Source organism: Bicyclus anynana, chromosome 3 (genome assembly GCF_947172395.1).
Source record: "Bicyclus anynana chromosome 3, ilBicAnyn1.1, whole genome shotgun sequence".
Taxonomy (NCBI): Eukaryota; Metazoa; Arthropoda; class Insecta; order Lepidoptera; family Nymphalidae; genus Bicyclus; species Bicyclus anynana.
Window position 1 is genome coordinate 17299459 of NC_069085.1, and position 21477 is coordinate 17320935.

The 21477-nt window shown below is 37.9% G+C and overlaps 1 non-coding gene across 1 annotated transcript; it reads right to left on the reverse strand.

The window, feature by feature from the left end:
* Positions 1 to 19478: 19478 nt before the first annotated feature.
* Trnai-aau (transfer RNA isoleucine (anticodon AAU)) lies at positions 19479 to 19552 on the reverse strand. The gene has a single exon. It is a non-coding gene; the product is annotated as a tRNA-Ile (tRNA).
* Positions 19553 to 21477: the final 1925 nt, after the last annotated feature.

Sequence of the window (21477 nt, forward strand, 5' to 3'; positions counted from 1 at the left end):
ATAGTAGGTAGTAGGTACCTGAAGTAAACAAAGTGTCTCGATAATTTTGTATGTGAACGAAACAAAGTCCAAATATCGACGGTTTTATCTCACCACGACCAAAATTGTCACGTCCTGGGCAAAGTCCAAGGGGACGGGATTCAAATAGGTGTGAATTTTGCGTACGCTGCCAAGAATATACGATTTGTATGAGGTACGATGAGTTGTGAAATAACTGTTGTAGACTAAAGGCCTGGAAGAATTTATTGATTTCAGGGCTGCCAGAGTTTGGAAATATTGTCGATAACAGCGTATTTTAATTAAATAAATAACAACATGATAGCCCCGTGGATATGACCTGTAGGTTCAGTACCGTTCCGGGCATGCACTTCCAACTTTTCAGTCATGTGCATTTTAAGAAATTAAATATCAAGTGTCTCAAACGGTGAAGGGAAAACATCGTGAGGAAACCTTTCTTAATACTCTACGTGAATGAAGTTTGCCAATCCGCATCGGGCCAGCGGAGACTCGTGCTCAACAGTGAGCCAAACATGGGTTGTTAATGATTATGAAATAAAATACTAAATAGGACTAAACCTCCATATAGGAGAGCGGGTAAGAAACAAGACCCTCGCCGTCTGACTGTGATGATGACTAAGATGACCACTATCAGATGTCGATGATAATTACTGGGACCGTCAGCTTTGGGTGCTTTCGTGAGTATTTTTACTCATAATTTCTTAGAAGAAATAAACGATCAATATCAAATCTTGATCCGGGACTCCAAGCCAGGTGATCCGACCTATAGGCTAACTACATTGACAAACAAGGTAGTTTAATGGGTACATGCATAGATTTACGAGCATTTGCAAGCTTGGGTCACGACCCTCGTTAAGGAGCAATAAGTACGACGCAAGGAAGAGGAGAGAGAACTTTTTTATGTTGCGCTTGACTACCATCATGCCTGATGGAAAGCAATGTTGAGGTCTAATATAAAACGGTCTAATATATTTTTGACGGCCTCCGTGGCGCAGTGGTATGCGCGGTGGATTTACAAAACGGAGGTCCTGGGTTTGATCCCCGGCTGGGCCGATTGAGATTTTCTTAATTGGTCCAGGTCTGGCTGGTGGGAGGTTTCGGCCGTGGCTAGTTACCACCCTAGCGACAAAGACGTACCGCCAAACGATTTAGCGTTCCAGCACGATGTCACAGTAAAGATATTACAAGCAGTATAATAACTCGGCCGTATTTTTGAAATAAATACCTACAGCCGCGCGGTACGTAAACATGTCATAGGGCTGCCCGCATGCAGCAATTTAATTACATTTGCTAACTTTGTGTTTCCACTTAGTTTTGTGATTGTAAATAAACTTTTTTTATATAAACAAATAAAATACTTTGTAAATTGTAGTAAAATGGGAAGTGATAAATAAAAATGCGTGTTTTTTGATTGGTTGATTTAATTAAGGCTGATACTACGTCAATGATCTTGAAGGATTGGTCGTATTCTTAAACATATTTATTTCGGTGATGCCATCTAGGTATTACCTCCACACTACGTGAACAAATAAAAAAAAAGATAAATACCTTCATGAAATTGTAGTGATTTAAAATATATAATGAAACAATGAACAAACGCACTAATTGTCCCTACGATACGATAGTTCCCCTAGATTTCTCTAGGATGCCATTATCAGATCCTGACATGAAAAAAATGGGACTAACCTGAAAGAATATTCATCCAAACAAAAAAGAAACGGTTTACAAATGACGGAAATATCGCTGTAAATACGATACGATTCTTTTTGGAAGTCGGTTAAAATTCTTGTCACCAATGCCAAGCTGAGCAAAAGTTTTATGAGCTTGCACATTAAAGTGCATAAAATCCGCCATTTTGATTTTTTAAGAACTAAGTTACCCAGTGACACTCGGCCTATCTAGACGAGTCTAATGACATATCATTTATCAGTATGTGTGCTTGGCAAATTTGTTTGTAACACTCCCGAAGGTCGGCGCGGTCCGGGAGGGGGGTAACGATGCCCAGCGCGTACGACTTCACACCCGCGCAGTCCTTTCCTCCCGTCGCCCGCATACAACAACAAGTCATAACATTCAAACACATACTCCTCCTTTGGGCTTCGCCGCAGTCGGGTAACAAAACACAAATGATCCGAGCACAGTCACAATACATTGTACAAGCAGTCGAGGTTTTAATACAAGCTTATCGTACCTACTGTATCGTGATTCATGAACCGCGTATAGCTACATATTTCAATCGTGTCAATCACTTTCCTTTACTCTATTCACTTTATTTACTAATCCAGATACCTACCTTTATTCTGGAGATAAAAGGAAATACCTTATCCATTAAAAAATACAAGATTATGTACCTACCTACTAATAAGTAAATTTATTTTAAAGTTAACCTTTCAGAGTTTCCAGGTAACTTAAAAAAAGTTATCTCTGGATGGGATAATTTTGAATTCATGCATCCAAAAACGGCACAGTATTTCCTACTGGTCATAATTAAAAAAATCTAATACTATTAATACACTTTACTCTGTTAATACACCGTGCGTTCGTTCGTCACCGCGGCACAGTCGCGACTGTCTTCACCCTACGATCACCCCATGTTCAAGGAGCGTAGGTATAGCTCGCGTTTCGACCTCTAGTATGAAGTCCAACTACTGGTTGTAATATCTTTTCTGTGACGATGTCGTGTAGAATCCGAAGAGATTGTAGTCAAGAGCTGACTTGTAAAGAATAAAAAAAAAATTGCACGTGACAAGAAACATAGACGATGGGCATTCCACTGTGGTAAGTAGGTAGGCTTTAATAAGGACGCGATGACTATGAAATTCCTATATTGCATGTAAGTACGAAAATTCATATTGTAAATCCTACCTAAATGGATTATCGATGAATCAAAACAAAACAAAGTTGCCATAACCGAAACAAAAGAACGGAGCCCTTATAAAGAAATAGCAATGACGAACGCAGGTTAAAGAACTTGACGCATTATGTCGCCCTCGACCGACCTACTTCTATATGTATAGTATTTACCTACTTTTAGTAGGTTTTAAGTGAGTTACCTACTAGAAGGTACTTTAGAAGGCGTGGCTCTACTGTGCGGATTTCGATGTAGGTTCACTAGAAAGAAATTAATAGTTTGGTATGGTTTGTTGATGGGTGCATTCGTATCATTTTAATTTAAATAAAAATTAGCCTATTTTGTATTTTTGGATGAATTAGGTACATACAAATCACAAATCATCACTTCTCTAAGAACCTGAATTTCTGAGAGCAAATGTAGCACTATAGATGTTGCTTCATCTGTACCCTCAGACCAATTATTGTATAGGACCTGCCTCGCTAGACGTTACTTTTCTGTCAAAGTATATGATCAACGATCTAATGCGATTATAGAAACTGTCTCTATAGTATAGATGTTAAACAGTTGTAATCGTGTTCGTTGGTTAAAGAGCTCCGTAAAAATACCTTTTTGTGTAATTGAATTGTGTAAAAAACGGGCAAAAACTTCTAGTTTAGTATAAGATATATACCAAATCTAAGCTCATTTTCTTCAGAAAATAACAGACAATTTTGTTCGAGACTATGAGTGCGATACAGGTCCTTCTATAATTGGTCTGAGTCTGTACCTATTGACTGAGTGAGCGTCAAATTCATATTGATTTTGCAAGCTCTAGATGCCATAGGATATTTGGAAAGTTCAAGTACCTAGTTCTTCTTCGTTATGTAGTACAACCCTTAGCGACATATATGACATTTTGGTACTTAGAATATAATATGTCATATGTACAGATACTTCCTTAGCACAAGTCATGGATTAAACTTTTTGGTAACGCATTGACCATACGGAGAACTATACATTATGGACCATACCTACCGATATTTCCTGCATCATCATGCAGAATGTGTGTTTGCATAAAAATGACAACCATTTGTATAGAACTTGTTCCTAGCATGCGTGATGCCAGTGACATGCACAAGGCTTTTAACTGGGGTAGGCATTAGCACAAACGCATGTATTTATAATAAAGGTTGTTGGTTTGTCATCAGTACCACTACATCCAGAGCAAAACGAACTTCCCGGTACAGTTCAAATATGCCTCCTACTAATAAAATCAAGTTTCCGTAAGCTAGAAGTCATGTACAAGCAATGAAATCGACCAAGCTTGGACACACCTAATGACGCGCGCGGGTTAAAGAACCGATGTCTACACCCACGTCTATAATCTATAGTTACATTTGTTTATGGGCTGCGAAACCGGCACAAACCGGTTCTCTCTTCGCGCTTGGCGAAGTGCCGACACACCCTTGATTCCCAGCGTTTAGCAATGTTGCGAAATTATTCGACTGTAATTATGTATTGGATAGGTATGCTGCGAAAAATGATGCCATTCTGCGCAGTTTGTTTTATATCAGAGTTGTATTGCGTGGAACTATTGGAGTAAAGACCGGTCTTATTGCGTTTTTTGTTATTTTTTATTAGCCTACTGGGACTCGGTGGATTAATGTTTACATTTTAATACCTACAATGTACCTACCTACTTTAAAGTATTTGTAGCTTTGGCATGTGTAGATAGATATACATTTATCGAAAATTATCTTCTTCCATTAATGCTATCTCCGAAGAGATAGCACTAACAGGAGTCGGACAGGAGGTCAGCAGTCATTAAGCTAATTTAACTTTGTTTAATGCTGCCTGAAACAGTGATCTGTTACTCATCTTGAACCACTGACGACGACCAGGCTTTCGTTTTCCCTTTACATTTCATACAGTTATTTTATTACATGAATTTACCTTTTTCTCTCATTCTATAATGAAATTTCTACAAGTTAAAACAGGCGGTACTTATAATAAAATCATTTTAATGCTCACACACGCCCTTGAAAATCGTAAAAAATTATATCTATTGGTCGAAAAACCGATTTGCGGCTCGTTTTCAGGCCAAAAGTAAACTAACGATGCTGCGAGTCAGAATTACCCTTCCTGCGCCATTCTATAATCCGTAATAACAAAACAAGATCTAAGTCGATCAGATACACATAAACTAAAGTGATTCTTACTACCCCGTGGCTCCGATTCCCCCGTGTTCCCCTACAACATAAAAGCTGATAGGTAATAAATATTTGATGACTGGTAGAACTGTATTTATTTACATCTAGCGGAAACTAAATAGTTAATCAGTTAGCACACACCACACTCAACCACACACACACACAATTTCTCATACCATTGTTCACTGCATACGTTTTAATGTGATTTTTTTTCTCTTTTTTTATTATTTCCTTTTCTTGAATGTATTCTCAGATTGTGCTTTTTTTTAAATTGTTTTAACTACGTTTTATGTGATTTTTTTTCCCTCTCTTTTTTTCATTATTTCCTTTTCTTGAATGTATTCTCAGATTGTGCTTTTTTTTAATTGTTTTAACTATGGAAAATCTGTAATTGGCTGTAACATACAGCAAATATTGTATAATTGTATTCTTGGTAACGCTGTTGATTTTTCATAAAAATAAATAAATAAATATTTCGCTAGTAGTCCGTGGTTTTATGTAACAAAGGTTGTGTACCGTTGGTAGTGACCTTTCCTCCCCCGCCACCCCCGCTCCCCCCGCCCCCGCGTGACCTTAGCCGACCTCGACCGCGCCCGTGACGTCACCCGCAGGCTCCGCTCGATGTGGTGCCCACGTATACATGTTATTAGGTATGTTTTATTTAGCTATTGTTTTCTAAGTCTAAATCGTAGTTAATTTTGTTATGTAATGAGTGATTGTGAGTCTTGTATGTCTTAAACTCTACTCTACTTTTATTTTTTGCCCTACTACACGACATCGTACCGGAACGCTTGTCTTTGTCGGTAGGGTGGTAAGTACCCACGGCCTAAGCCTCCCACCAACCAGACCTAGCCCAATTAAGAAAACCTCAATCGGTCCAGCCGAGGATCGAGCGCCACGGAGGCTGTCAAAAAAATTGGGAATATCGTGACTCAAAATTAAAACTCAAACTCAAACTCAAAAATAATTTATTTCAATTAGAATTAGTTTACAAGCACTTTTGAAACGTCATGTAATAATATTACTTTAATTATTAATAATATTAATAATTAAAGTTTCGAGGGTTTCAAACGTGCCTTGGTCTGAGAAGAGCTCACAATACTCAGGCAAGCTTTTTCTTTGTTAGGTTATCACCATTTAACAATTGGTAGGTAGTCATGATGTGGCGCATTTAAGTTTTATTATTGGTTATATAATCATTGTCACTATAATATCAATTTCAAAAACAACCGGGATCGAACGACTTATGGTGCTCTCCGAAGCACCGGGGTGTTTCATGACCAACTTCCCCAATCATCATCATCATCATATCAGCCGATGGACGCCCACTGCAGGACAGGCCTTTTGTAGGCACTTCCAAACATCACGATATTGAGCCACCTGCATCCATTTCCCCATACCGGGCTGAAAATTGTTACTGAATATATGTAAGACGAAAGAAAAGCTTAGTATTTCGTTGATCGACTTCTCGAGTCTCGAACCTAGGGGCCAGGGCAGTGATACGAAGCCTAACCATTGGAGCAACAAGGCAGTTGTTTGATCTTCGACGAAGATATTTTGAAGGTATTCATGCTATTTTTAACCGATATTGCGTTGCAATGAACAAGCTCATCAAAAACTCTGGGTAAGTTTGGCCAAATTCCGCTTTTTTATTTTAGTACGTTAGATGGCTCATCAATGACTAACATCAAAGGAATAAAATAAAACTCGTTCACATCGAAGCCCGTTGATTGAATAGACCGTGTATTTGTCAATGTTCATGGTTTTCATTCACAGCGTAAAGTCGGCCTCGCCGGCGGCGGATCGATCGAGCCGCGAATGTCAAGTTGAGGGGGGGAGGACGAATGACGTCAGCCGCCCACGCTCCAGGGGGGGAGGGTGGCGCGGCGCTCGCCCGAAATTATTTACTTACGGGAGAAAGATTGGAAATGGCATGAGAATAATATTTTCTGTTTGCTAGGTGGGCTTGATTTGTAATGTTATAATTTGTTATTACAACAACTATAGAAAATAATATATGAAGTAGGTACCTACGCGTCAATATTTTAATGTCTCTCAGACACTCAGCACATCCTAATTCAGTATAAATATACTACAGCCTTTCTTGATACTGTTTACCAACAAAGAAATTGGAAATGTATGTAGAAAACGCATGTCATTTCATAACTTATTTATTTTAAATTATGTATGGTTTCTTTATAAGATGTTATATAAAATATATGAACCATATCTAATTGTTCTAAGCTCATTAATCAAATTTACTTTCATTGATCTAGGTACAAATCAATTATAATTATTAATAGGCGTGAAATGATTAGTTATTTATACCCTCATTTTTAATTTGTTTGTTGGTAAACAGTCCTCATCAAGAAAGGCCGTATAGAGATGAGTTATCTTTTGACTGATCCTATTCGGGAACGAATTATAAGTATAACTATTGTATTATAGGGTTTATTATTAGTGAATGTATCGTCAGAATGATTCGACAAGGTGGAATCCACCGTTCCACACGACCCTTAATAAAGAGTAAAAAGTCCCATTGGGTGATTTAGCCGATGTAGCCTAGCGCGATGACTTCTAGGAGAGGGTGGTGACAAACTTCATCCCCTCCCTACAGAGGGCAAATGGAAATGGAATAGATTGGAAATGGGGTCATCTATCGTCCGTATCGTACAGGGTGTTAGGGATGATAATAAAATAGAAATGGGGTCATCGTCGGGTGCTCGAATTTTATAGCATGCTGTGGTTTCCGGCACGCCTCTAGAGTACGCAGTGGCGTGCACAGGGTATTTAACTGGGGTAAGCACAATGTGTACAGATTTGCACAAAACGAAAAATTCCTTCTCCGATACATATTCTCAACATGTGTGCAGTGTGGGTAAGCAGTGAATTTTTGTATCTATCGAATGCACGCCACTGGGGTGGGTCTGTTGAATGTGTTTCTAGTATTAGGTAAGAGTTGGTCAAAGCTTTTCGCTATAAGTCTTGATTGAAACTCCTATCGGAACAATAGTTGACTCAACATTCCATTTTACATGGCGGTAATTTTGTGAGCAAGGTCCAATTATTTTAAAACAATTAATATATTTTCAAGAAAATCATTTACTCAAATATTTGGTATGGAAAGGCTTTGTTATGTAAGGTAATTAAATATAGATATTTTAGGATTTTCATTCAAAAATCGACTTCTCTTGCAAACTGCCTGACTTTCACCATTAGGTCCTGGGTTCGATTCCCAGGTAACTTTTTTCTTAATTCCTTACAAGCCCCTGACAGAGTAAAGTTTCTCTATTGTGCCTTTGATTACAATCTCACCTGATGGTAAGTGATGATGCAATTTAAGATGGAAGCGGTCTAACTTGCTAGGAGTTGGATGAAAATCCACACTCAAATTAAGGGTTAATGATTTAGGATTGTATATTATCTCCGGAATTATGTGAGGGTTAGTGTGGATGTAGATATCTGCTACACCAGTTATCACCCCACCGACAAACATACTTAAGCAATTTAGATACTCGTCTGGTAGGTAGGTATAGAATAAACTGGTGACCAATCCGCATTGGGCCAGCGAGGTGGACTATTGGCCTAACCCCACTCATTCTCAGAGAAGACTCGAGCTCAGCAATGAGCTGAATATGGGTCGATAATGATGATTATCCAGGTAAGCCTTATCTAACGAAGACTTCATCGTCACTTACCTAGCATCAAGTGCATAAAAAATGAATCATCAAGTGCATAGAATGAAGTATCTATCTACGACGTAGCTATATTTTCTTCATGTATCTTGTTAGCAAAAGATTATCTATTTAGAAAGCAATTTTCCCGAGAGTCAGTCGAAAACTCATTTTCCTTGTTGAACAATTTCCTCTCTTGCCCCAGCGTTGCTATTTCGCTCTGCAGTATTTAGACCGCTGCCCAAGTTACAAGAATGTAGCGATTTTGATACTGGAAATAATGTAGAACTATTACAACATACAATATACGTATAAAGTATATACATTTTATTAAAATATTTCGTGGCTCTTCTTTTATTGAAATATTAATTATTTATTGATAGTAAATTAAATAAATTAAAGTAAAGTGTGCGCCTCAGGACGCTCGACAAAAGTCGTATGCATGAGAGAAAGGAAAGCCAGACACAGTGACGCCGTTATGCGTTACGTTACCAAATTTTACTCTCCCACAAGAAGTTCGTTTCGTTTCGTTTCAAAAATTAATATAAAAGAGTTAATTACAACCACCAATTGGTCCAATGCGGATTGGCATACTTCACACACGCAGAGAATTGTAAAAATTCTCTGGTATGCTTTTTCCTCACAATGGTTTTCCTTCACCGTTTGAGACACGTAATATTTAAATTCTTAAAATGCACACAACTGAAATGTTGGAGGTGTATGCCCGGACCAGATTCGAACCCACAACCTCCGGAATCGGAGACAGATGTCCTATCCACTGGGCTATCACGGCTCTAAAATCTGTCTAATATGTATATATGTTATAATTTTTATTCCCGCTAGCGCTGATGAGTTAGGCGGTGACATTGGCAGAGGGCGGGCGGCGCAGGCTGCGGGCATGAATGGCTGACGTCACGGGCGGCGCGCGCACCAACCTTGAACTTGCATCGATCGGCCCTGCACTTGACAGTGGCTGCCTGCTCGATACCGCTATGTTAACTTAGCCGGTATGCGCTTCGTGGAAACGGCCTTTGTTGTACTGCGTTATTTCAAGCTTGCGTTAGGGGTTGTTTTGGTTGCATATCATCATTATACCCATATTATTGAATTAGGTCTTTATTAGCTACCTATTAAAATAAACATCAACATAACTGAGAGTTCTCTCCGAGGCACGGGGGTTAGCAAGCAACTTCACAACTGGGGGCTGAGAATTTTTACTTAAAAAGTCTTTGTAAAATGAAAGCTCAGTATTACATATCTCGAGGAATGGAACCCAGGACTTCGTTATCCGAAGCCATTTTCTAACCTCTGAACCAACTGGAGGCAGATTAAAATACCTACGTAATTTAACTGAGACCGATTGAAAGTAGGATTTTGCAATAATCCGATGTGTTTAAGAGCCAGTTTACATTAAATCGAAGTTTTTTCAGAAGACGGTCTTGTCCCTAGCAGATTGTCTCAATGTGTTTTTTTATTTCATCCGTTAAAAAAAAGTTTATACTTCGAAATTATGCTATAAAATCAGATAATTGTATTAATAAATTGATTATTTTAGAATTACGAGTCTAAATTCGTTAATTTTATATTATTAAAAATGGTCAGTGATATATATAAATAACACTATAACGGTATATATACTCCTCATAAGAAGGCTCAGAGTCACACAGCGGGCGATGGAACGAGCTATGTTAGGAGTATCACTGCGTGATCGAATCAGAAACGAGGAGATCCGCAGAAGAACCAAAGTCATCGACTTAGCTCAACGAGTTGCGAAACTGAAGTGGCAATGGGCGGGGCACATAGTTCGAAGAGCCGTTGGGGTCCCAAAAAGCTGGAATGGCGACCCCGCACTAGTGAGCGCAGTGTTGGCCGACCCCCCACCAGGTGGACTGACGACATCAAGCGAGTTGTAGGGATTCGCTGGATGCAGGCGGCTCAGTATCGAGATGTTTGGAAGTCCCTACAAAAGGCCTATGTTCTGCAGTGGACGTCCATCGGCTGATATGATGATTTCATTCACTTATTTAAAATTGGATAGCGTATTTTTGTGAACTGGCTCGTAATAATCCTACGGTTCATGTCTACGACAAACTCGTAGATCTCGTAGACAGCGTAGGGCCGTAGAACAAACGACCAAAGGGCGTACGTGCCACAAGCGGCGTACGCATTGACTTTACCAGCGGTTAACTCAACCAAATTGGCCTTTGATAAAACTAAACGTAAACAATTGTCGTGGTTTTATTTTTATTTGGGAACTTTGTCCTGTTTTTGCTGCGACACGGTGAGACGACTGTTTTGAGTTTGGACTTTCAGACTTTCGCCAAGTAATGCATTGCATCTAGAAATCCCGGGAAAACCCTTTGGTGATTGAGCCTGAAATATTCTTGAATAAATGTCTCTTATAATTCTGATTAATTTTCTTTTATTTAATAATTTTCTAAAAATGTTTTTGGAAATTGTGTTTGTTAGATTGACCAAATCTTATTGAATATGTTTAAGAGATGTTTATGGATGGATACACATTTTTTGTATTAGTATAAGGAAGGCACATGTCAAGTTCGGAGAACCATGGGTATGAACGTTGGGTCCCAAGATGCTGGAATGGCGACCGCACCGAAAAGCGCAGTGTTTGAAACCCCATTAGGTGGACTGAGGCATCAAGCGTGTTGAATGGAGCCGCTGGATGCTGTCGGCTCGAGACTGTTGTATTTAGAAGTCTATGCAAGAGGTCCATGTCCAGCAGCGGACTTCCATGGGCTGTTAATGTTAATGATGATGATGATGATGATGAAGGGATGCCATAAGGGCCTGGAATTGATTTCGATGTTCTCTTTTTGATTTGATTTTAGTTTTTCTTTACAGTAGGTAGAGTGCATGGAAGGTTTCCTAGAGGATTGTCGGCTTTATGGATGTATGGATGGTGTATTGGCACTTCATATGCGCTTTCAAAATGGCCGTAAATCCGCTCATAAATCAAGAGCAACTCTAATTACGACACAAAAATACGTAATAATTGTTATTATTATAATGATAGTATGAAACATTCCATCACGCGGCACTCTCGTGTGCTGATTATTTTGTCAATCGTATCACGCGTGATATGGCTGATAGTGATAGCTGTTTGTTATTAATGTGATAGACTAGATAGCGCGATACCAGATGCACTACACCTGTCTGTGTTAATCAAAAACAATATCTACGAGTATCTTCTACCGGTGTTTGGCTTTTGTTTTCCCCCCAAGTTTCAATCCCCGGTTATTTCGGACATTATAATGTTGCTTTTCCACGTTATAAGGGCTACAAACCTTCAGTTTTAAGTACGCAGTTGAACTGAACAGTTTTCTCTCATAGAAATTTCAATAAAAATCATTAGAAAAACTGTACACTTTTCAGTTTTGCCTACACACTAACGTTTTTTTTTTTTAATTTTATTGTACAAAATACAAAAAGTGTTACATAATTAGGTACATAAATAGCCGTCCTCATTTTTTTTTTTTTTTTTTTTATTTTTTTTTTATTTTGTATAAGCAAGCGCTTAGCTGCAATCACGCCTGATGGTAAGCAGTGATGCAGCCTATGGTGGAACGCGCTTGCCTAGGAGATGCCTATTCACTCTTGACTTGAATAGGCATCTCCTAGGCAAGCGGGTATAAACTTGACGTTTTTGTGAGGACGGCGAGTTCACAATTACGATAAGTTATTATATAAAATAAACTTACTTAGACACATAAGGGACACAATTAGGACGTTTTAACTGAACAGTTCGACTGTACTATAACTGCATGTCTGTAGCCCGTATTATAAAACTATATTGCAACTGACATAGCTCAGCGGGTAGCAATGGGCAGGCCACGTAGTTCGAAGAGCCCATGGACGTTAGGGTGGCAAGGTGCTGGAATGGCGACCCAGCACCCGAAAGCGCAGTGTTGGTTGACCCCCACTAGATGGACCGAGGTCATCAAGCGGATTGCTGGATGTTGGTGGCTTGCGACCGTTGTGTTTGGAAGTCCATGCAAGAGGCGTAGATCCAGCAGTGGACGACCATCGGCTGTTAATGATGATGATGATGATGATGATGATGATGATGATTGCAACTGTATCTAATACTGTACCATCATTATATGAAATTGCAGTAGTAATGTTCATGATTTCATTAATATCTGTAGGTACACTATCAAACAAAGTTGTCCACCGCGTCGGTCCGTTCGCGATAAACCCAAACCAAGGTTTTTCACGCGGTTTTCACTAATAGATTAAGTGATTTATGAGGAAAGTTTTGGTATGTAATTTGTCAATATTTTGTGTAATATAATTGAAATATGATGATAAATGTTGATGTGTCGAAAGCAGCCGCTTGGGAAGTTGGAAACTATTTATTGACTATCGATAACACTGCCTATGCCTAATCTCTTGGCCATATTATAAAAAAAATGCACTGTGTGCGCTGTTATTAAAACCTACAAAAAAGTCTGCGAGGGCGTTATCTTATTATAACCATTTTATCTTTAAAAATAGTCTAATACAAAAGCTTAATCGGTATTTTAATGGACGAAATCGCAGGTGTCCGGTAGTAAAATGTAACAAATTATGGTGATCTCTTTAGTAGCACCAAAAACATTTTCATGTAAAGTAAGTAATGTTAAAACGAATACATATTTCATTCACTATAAGGCTCTCTATTTTTTTGAAATGTAGGTATATGAATAAATGACAGAGTTATAATTTTAAATTCTGTTAATACATACAGTATTTCGTTTAAAACGTTATGCAAAACGTTGCGTTTAAATACTAATGATAACAATAATCTTGAGTTTGTAAAGTAAACGTTAAGAATGCTTGAGCGATACATTATCAAAGATAAATAAATACTGTTATCAGCCCGCCTTGGAAACGCCCGAAATGGTAATTTTCACAGAGAAAGAGATACAACGAGAGCCTGCAATAGCCACACTTACATCATTCTAAGAAATTTAAAATTTTTAAAACCCCCGAATGATATGAAATTATTAATTACACTATCGATATTCTCTTTTAGTGCGCTTTCACTTGAGTCGCCAGTCGAGTATATTTTATATATCGAGTATTCGGTTGTTCTTCACCGCTTTTAACGTCCACAACTTATATACGGCTCAACCAATTTTCATCAAATATGTCTAAGAACATTCGCCCGTAAGTCGCCTTTTATACAAAAAAGACTAAATTGAAATCGCTTCATCCGTGTGGGAACTATGGTGCCACGGCCAGACTGACAGACAGACACGTCCAACTTACAACACCCCCCCTTTTTTCAGACCAATAAAAAAAATTACGTTATTGGCATTTTTATGCCAAGATAAATCTTAACAGCAGCCTGGAGTTGGAAAGCTGACGGTGTTCGTACACCCCCGTGCCTCGGAGAGCAAGTAATCGGTCTTGCGCCTGATCTCTGGTCGTCTTGGCCTGTCGTCCGAAGGCTATGAGAGTAAGGGAATACAAAGTACACCTGTGCTTCCGCACACACTTGTGCACTACAATATTTCTGAGTATATGATTAATCTCAACTAATAAATTGAGTAACTTCTCCCGTTTTCCGAACACTTCCCTTCACTGCTCTGCTCCTGTTGATCGTAGCGTGATCTAAAGTATACTATAACCTGCCCAGGAGTGTGAAGAATATTTGTACCAAGTTTCGTTAAAATCCGTCGAGTAGTTTTTGTTTCTATAAAGAACATACAGACAGACAGTCAAAAATTTTACTGATTGCATCAGTATCGACCACTAATCACTCCCTGATAGTTATTTTGGAAATATATTTCATGTACAGAATTGACCTCTCTACAGATTTATTATAAGTATAGAAGATAAGTAAGAAGTCGGTATTGCAGTCTATTATGGATATTAGACCGTGGTGGCTTCGGAAGGTAGGTTTAGAAAATATACGTAGGTTTCTAGGGTCCTGCTGGCCTATTCACTAAGATTGGTTTATTAGCCACCTATTATAATTAATATCAAATCAATAATAACTGCATTTGTCATATTACGAAAGCCAAATTATAACGAAAATCGATTTCATCAGTTATCAATCAATTAATTAGTGGATACGAGAATACAGAATCACGTGTCTTGAGAATCATTATCAATAGCTGCTAAAATTAAAAAAAAAATGGGTAATTTTTGTGTTTGTCCACTAAAGTTACTCAAGAGGTCAGCAGATTCTCCATTGTCCAAATTTTTTGATATCTTCTACAGGATATCATAAGGAATCCTGTTTCCTGTCGTCAGATCCTTAGCTTCGTGGCAGACTGTAACACATTCCACGACTTACAGTAGTAGTAAAGCTGAAAAAATATTCAGCCTCCGAGACGCAGTTGCATGTGCGGTGGATTTACAAGACGGAGGTCCTAGGTTCGATTCCCAGCTGGGCCGATTCAGGTTTTCATAATTAGTCCAGGTCTGGCTGATGGGAGGCTGCGGCCGTGGTTGGTTACCACCATAACGGCAAAGACGTTCCGCCTAGCGTTTCGGTACGATGTCGTGTAGAAACCGAAATGGGTGTGGATTTTCATCTTTCTCCTAACAAGTTAGCCCACTTCCATCTTAGATTGGATCATCACTTACCATCAGGGGAGGTTGTAGTCAAGGATTAACTTATAAAGAAAAAAAAAGCTTTCATAAAATGTGGTTTGTCTCGCCATCGCAGGCTCTCAATTCCTTATATACTATACGGTGGATAATTTATTATCAAACACGTTTGTTACAAGTGTTTTACTGTATATTGCATTAGGTTTGGAGTATCTCGATTCGGTAAACTGGGAGATAGTAGTTATCATGAAAGAATTTTATCAAAGACTATTTTGTGGCTCTGCGTTGGGTGTGGCTTGATGTTTAATTTTTTTATAAAGATAATAAAATATTTTTTTAAATTATTACAACCGTTGTACCTGTCACGGAAACGGCAATACTTATGAAAAAAAGTGTTGTGAGATTTTTTGTAGAGAAGCGAATGATCTACAATCTTTGTCTAAACTATTTTTAAGGAGCTGTAAAACTCACCCTTTAGCTGAAAAACTCGAAATACCTATTTTTGCAAACTTTCACCATCAATAAAAGTTTTTGCACAAGGGGTATTGATGGGGACTTTTCACAATTTTTTATAGTAGTATTCTGAACATTCATACCAATTTTTAACTCTATGGGAATTATTGTAACTTGCAAAGTCTTATTTGACTGAATTATAAGCAGTTATAGGTAGATCAAGTAATCAAGTAACGTAATAAATGATTTTTCGATTTTATGACTATCTAAGATGATGTTAGTTAATTTAATTTCACTGAAACTTCATAGTTTCTTTAGTTACTTACCTACTCTATTGTCTATGCATTCCTTGATACCTAAGTATTGCAGTGAGATGTAAACAGAAATATAAAACGACTGAATGGAATCCGAGACACCTAAATATAGCAGAGGGCGTTGGCCCTTTTTGTAAATATACCTTGTCTCATCTCTTTATCACATTTCATAATCGTCTAGTGAAAACACTGCTTTTATATGCTTAGTCGACCAATTTAATTAAAAAGATAAAGTTGTCAGTAAGATAACTCAGAGTCTGAGAAGTTAGTACACTACTCTGTTCTGACTTCTGACTGATGATAATGAACGAAAGTTATTACGTTTTCCTACAATGTACTACAAATATATACCTAGGTACTAGTTTTAGTGATATATTTCAAAAATCTTTTTATTTTAAGAAACAGTAATTTTTTTGCAAAGTGCAATTGCAATTGCACGTTGTAGAGTCAACATCTCCTGAGGATGCTCCGGTTTCGGGGTGAAACGTACGTAGAGAGTATTTTGTCGGACCTGAGTGACGTTGTCGCATGGGTTCGTCGACTTTTCGCGGATGATAGCAAAATAAATAAATCATTATATAAACAGTAATATAATGATTTATTGTTGTAAGACTGAAAACTGTATTGAAAAATTAGAATGCAAAAAAAATTGTGTTTTTGGCTACTTACAAATAACATATTATATAAGTAAGCTTTGTTTCATATGAAAAAAACTGGAACTCAATGCGGACCAAATCTTTGAAGACGTATGCTTTGCACCATACCTTGAGACTAAGTAACAATCTACTTACCTACATTACTAATCTTTCTCTACCTCTGCAAGTAACAAACAAAGCGAACGATCAAATTTTTTATATGTCTGTATGTACTATTATTTAATACTAGCGAACTCTCGCAACTTCGTCCGCGTGGAATTTAGTTTTTCACATATCCCACGGGAATTTTTGACGGCCTCCGTGGCGCAGTAGTATGTGCGGTGGATTTATAAAACGGAGGTCCTGGGTTCGATCCCCGGCTGGGCAGATTGAGATTTTCTTAATTGGTCCAGGTCTGGCTGGTGGGAGGCTTCGGTCGTGGCTAGTTACCACCCTACCGGCAAAGACGTACCGCCAAGCGATTTAGCATTCCGGTACGATGCCGTGTAGAAACCGAAAGGGGTGTGGATTTTCATCCTCCTCCTTACAAGTTAGCTTGCTTCCATCTAAGACTACATCATGACTACCATCATATACCATCAGGTGAGATTGTAATCAAGGGCTAACTTGTAAACAATAAAAAAAAATTTGGATTTTTCCGGGATAAAAAATATCAATTTTATTAATCAAATTTCAGCCAAATCGCTTTTGTAGGCGAATCGCAAAGGAGGAACAAACATACACACTTACACACAAACTTTCGCCTAAAAAATATTAGTGTGATTATTTTTAAACTGTTTACAAACTAAACAAACAACAACCAATTTTTATCAATTCAATAACTGTCAAATTAACTATCCAAGGTTCCCAATTCTGTCCCAATTAAAACTGTTTTCAACAAATAAACACATAGGCATAATTTATTACATATTAACGTTATCAGCGACCACTTATGGCGTTGCAGAGTGGGTGCGGGGTCGCCTGTTCCGACCCCTGACCCCAGATAGCGGGCCGGTTTGCGCCGGTTATTCGCACTCACTCACGTACCTAACTGATATTGCAATTTATCGTTTATGGTGCAATATACGGACTTTACAATTTATTTTGTACCACATTATAAAAGTGAGTTAATAATATATTCTAGCAAACAAACTAACTAAAAAACCGACTAGCTAACCGAGGGTTCCGTACAGATTCATTAAAATTAGTTAGACTTGAGTGAACGGTTAAAATTTTTAAAAGAATAAAAAACTTGATATAAGGTTCTTGACAAACGAACAGGCGGACAACAAGGTGATCTGATATAGCTTCCGTTTTTTGTTTTCGAGGTTCGGAAAAATGTAGTTCATTTTTAGGGTTTCGAACCTAAAATGGCTATGTGATTAGCTTATATCCCGTAGAAGAGAGAGAAATACCAGCAGAATCTCTCTATAACCTGCTTTTAAGCCTCGCTAGAACTTCAGCAAATTCTAGAGATACGAACGGGTTGTGGAACGGAGTAACTCGAGCGGAGAAGGGAAGCATTAGCTAATTTTAAAGGAGTTCCTTATCTCTATACCCAGGTCACAACGTGCTCAGTTTGAAGAGTTCCTATATTTAGCCGACTTCAAAAAAATGAGGAGGTTCACAATTCGTCTGCATGTTTTTCTTGTACTTATGTTACCTGATTACTCGAAGACGCCTGGACCGATTTGAATAATTCTTTTTTTGTTTGAAAGGGTATTTACACCCCACACCACGGATTAAAGAAGTATTCGCTTTTAGCGTTTTCTGTTATGGGTCACACGATGGACCCGGCAGAGTGAACCCATGGAATGCTACTCGTAAGAGATCGTCTCTATCATACAGTTTTAATTTTAGTCGGTACTTTAGTTGTATCTAGATATTTTACGGTACCTATATCTGTGTCATACAGATAAATAAAAAAAATATATGCTTATCAAACTGATAAAAAATGTTATCTCTATTACTTTTACTTTGTTTAGTAGCTACCTGTTCGATCTTTAAGACTAATTTTATCAATTTTAATGATATCAATAATATCTAAAATGATAAAAAAGCTGCTACTTATTTTTTTAATGAATTCTTTGTGATAAATATCCTAGAAAAATCATTTTCATGTAATGCCAAAAAATAAAGTACCCTTACGTATTGCTTGCTCTGTAAAAATGTAGGGTATTAGCGGACCCGGTCAAGCTTAGCTTTGACTTACGTGCACTTCCCTACCCCTACCTTACCCTACCTACCCCACGCCTTTATCTATCCTTGCATTTTAAAATACATAATCGTAATAGTAAGACTGTCAATATCGACGAGGTATTGCAACTGGAACTTCGCACTTCATTAGTAAGCTACTTCATGATATTTATCATGAATAAGTTTGGCTAGGTCAGTTAGTAACATAATATAAGGATTCGATATAAAGGACACAACTTAAGATCTATTTACAAAATAATTAATTTTCCTTGTAGAATAACCTAGAGTTATGGGAAATACTCTCGAGCACACTGTATATAAGTTATCTTATGGTATAAAATATCATGGAGAGCGAAGCTTTTTTCTCTACACACCCTTAGCCAATACTCTATTTATAAACAAGTAATACCTCTATCTAACTCTATGTAACTCTATCATCAGCTCTAATAACTCTCTCTAACTCTATCATCAGCAAAACTCTTAGTGAAAAACTAAAACTGTTTTTCGCCCTATTGATAATTGAATGGAAAGAAAGTCAATACTTAAAATACTTTACCAACTTAGGTACTTTAAAAAAAAAATTGTGGCCCATGAGGGGATCGAACCCGCGACCTTCGCGTTATTAGCACGACGCTCTAACCAACTGAGCTAATGGGCCAGATATGTGACGAGTCGAAAATGTTGTACGATCATAAATGGCTCTGTATTCGATGATGATTTGATTAACTTAAATCCCTGTAGACTCAGATATACCCAACTCTAGCTTTACCTTTGGAGACGAGACGTTACGTATGTGGACGGTTACGTTAAAAACAAAATTGTTCTATTACTAGCGTATTCCCGCGACTCCGTTCACGTGAAATTCTATTTTTATAATTCTGGCAACCATTGGCTTTTCCGGAGTAGATGCCTGTTTTCTTTTTAAAGAATATTTGCCATATCTTTTAAATATGACTAATATCCCCATTCCCCTCCAACTAGTCTACTGTATTAGGAGTGGGTACGACAATAGAGCAACGAGGCGGGAATCGAACCACCACCCGATGAGTCCAACGGCTCATATCGTTATCTATTGAGGCTCTTGTTTGTTAATCCAAGGTCAAGCTCAATCTATCGACAGATCAATTTAGTATTTTCAGCGTTATGGAGTATCAAACATACACACTGGAAAATAAGTATTGCGTGCTTTTATAAACAGACGCGGTTTCACCCTAGTAGTACCTACCTGTTTCCGTGGAAATACAGAGATAAATATAGTCTATGACACTCACAAATAACGTGGCATTCTATTGGCAGAAGAATTTTAAGCTGTCTATACTATCAGTATAGATAAATAGGTGCATACATAAACTGAGGTATCTTAGTATACCTAAGTTAATTAATTCACACTTAATTATTGGAAAATAACCCCAACGACCAACTTTGTGGGTAATCTTATCATTTCGCTGAGAATTCTATATTATTATTAGCAACACTCACATTGTACATCGTCATCAACCCATATCAACCCATATTCGGCTCACTGCTGAGCTCGAGTCTCCTCTCAGAATGAGAGGGGTTAGGCCAATAGTCCACCACGCTGGCCCAATGCGGATTGGCAGACTTCACACACGCAGAGAAGATAATTCTCTGGTATGCAGGTTTCCTCACGATGTTTTCCTTCACCGATTGAGACACGTGATATTTAATTTCTTAAAATGCACACAACTGAAAAGTTGGAGGTGCATGCCCGGGACCGGATTCGAACCCACACCCTCCGGAATCGGAGGCAGAGGTCATATCCACTAGGCTATCACTGCTCTCAATAAAATAATTAATTACATACATTGTACATGTATGTAATTAATTTTCTTGAGTGCTTATGTACTCGACATAAAGCTTACGTAGGGTTATACTGAGTTTAATATATCTTACTCGTATAGGTCTAACGTAATATTATTTTCCATAACATAAGGTTGTTTGGAAGATATCATTATGAAGCGACAATGCCGCCTTTTTGTTTTGCAGTGTAAAAATAAAGTAAAAAAAATATGCAACTGATTATTTTTCTGAAAGTTCAGCCACACATTTTGCCATTTCTAGCATATTCTTCAACTAAAAGTTGCCTGAATCGTAGTATAAGTCATATTTTTTGGCATTTCTAGTTTATTTTCCAACAAAACGTGCCTGAATAGTTCTCTGCTAGACCTAGGTATACTAATATCGTATACAATCCATACCATAATAGTTGGCTAGTCTCTAGTCTAGATCATTGGTTCCCAAAGTGGTCCGGGTCCACAGGAGACTCTACTGGGGTCTACGTTGACATAAAATGGGGGTTCACAGCTCGTAAGCAAGGGTCCATGAAATTATATCTAGATTCATACTAAATGGGGCGTTTTCTAAATAAAAAGTAGATGTAAAGTTGGATGGAAGCACGTTTTTCATTCACATTAACTCACAACACAATAAATTAATTTAATTCAGTAATTAATTCTTGCTTTTTCGAAATGTGATAACTTTGTTTTTTTGGAACTGAACCGCAACGAAAGTTTCCATAGTTAGATGTTACATATTTTTTTCGAATTTTGGGAAATAGTAATG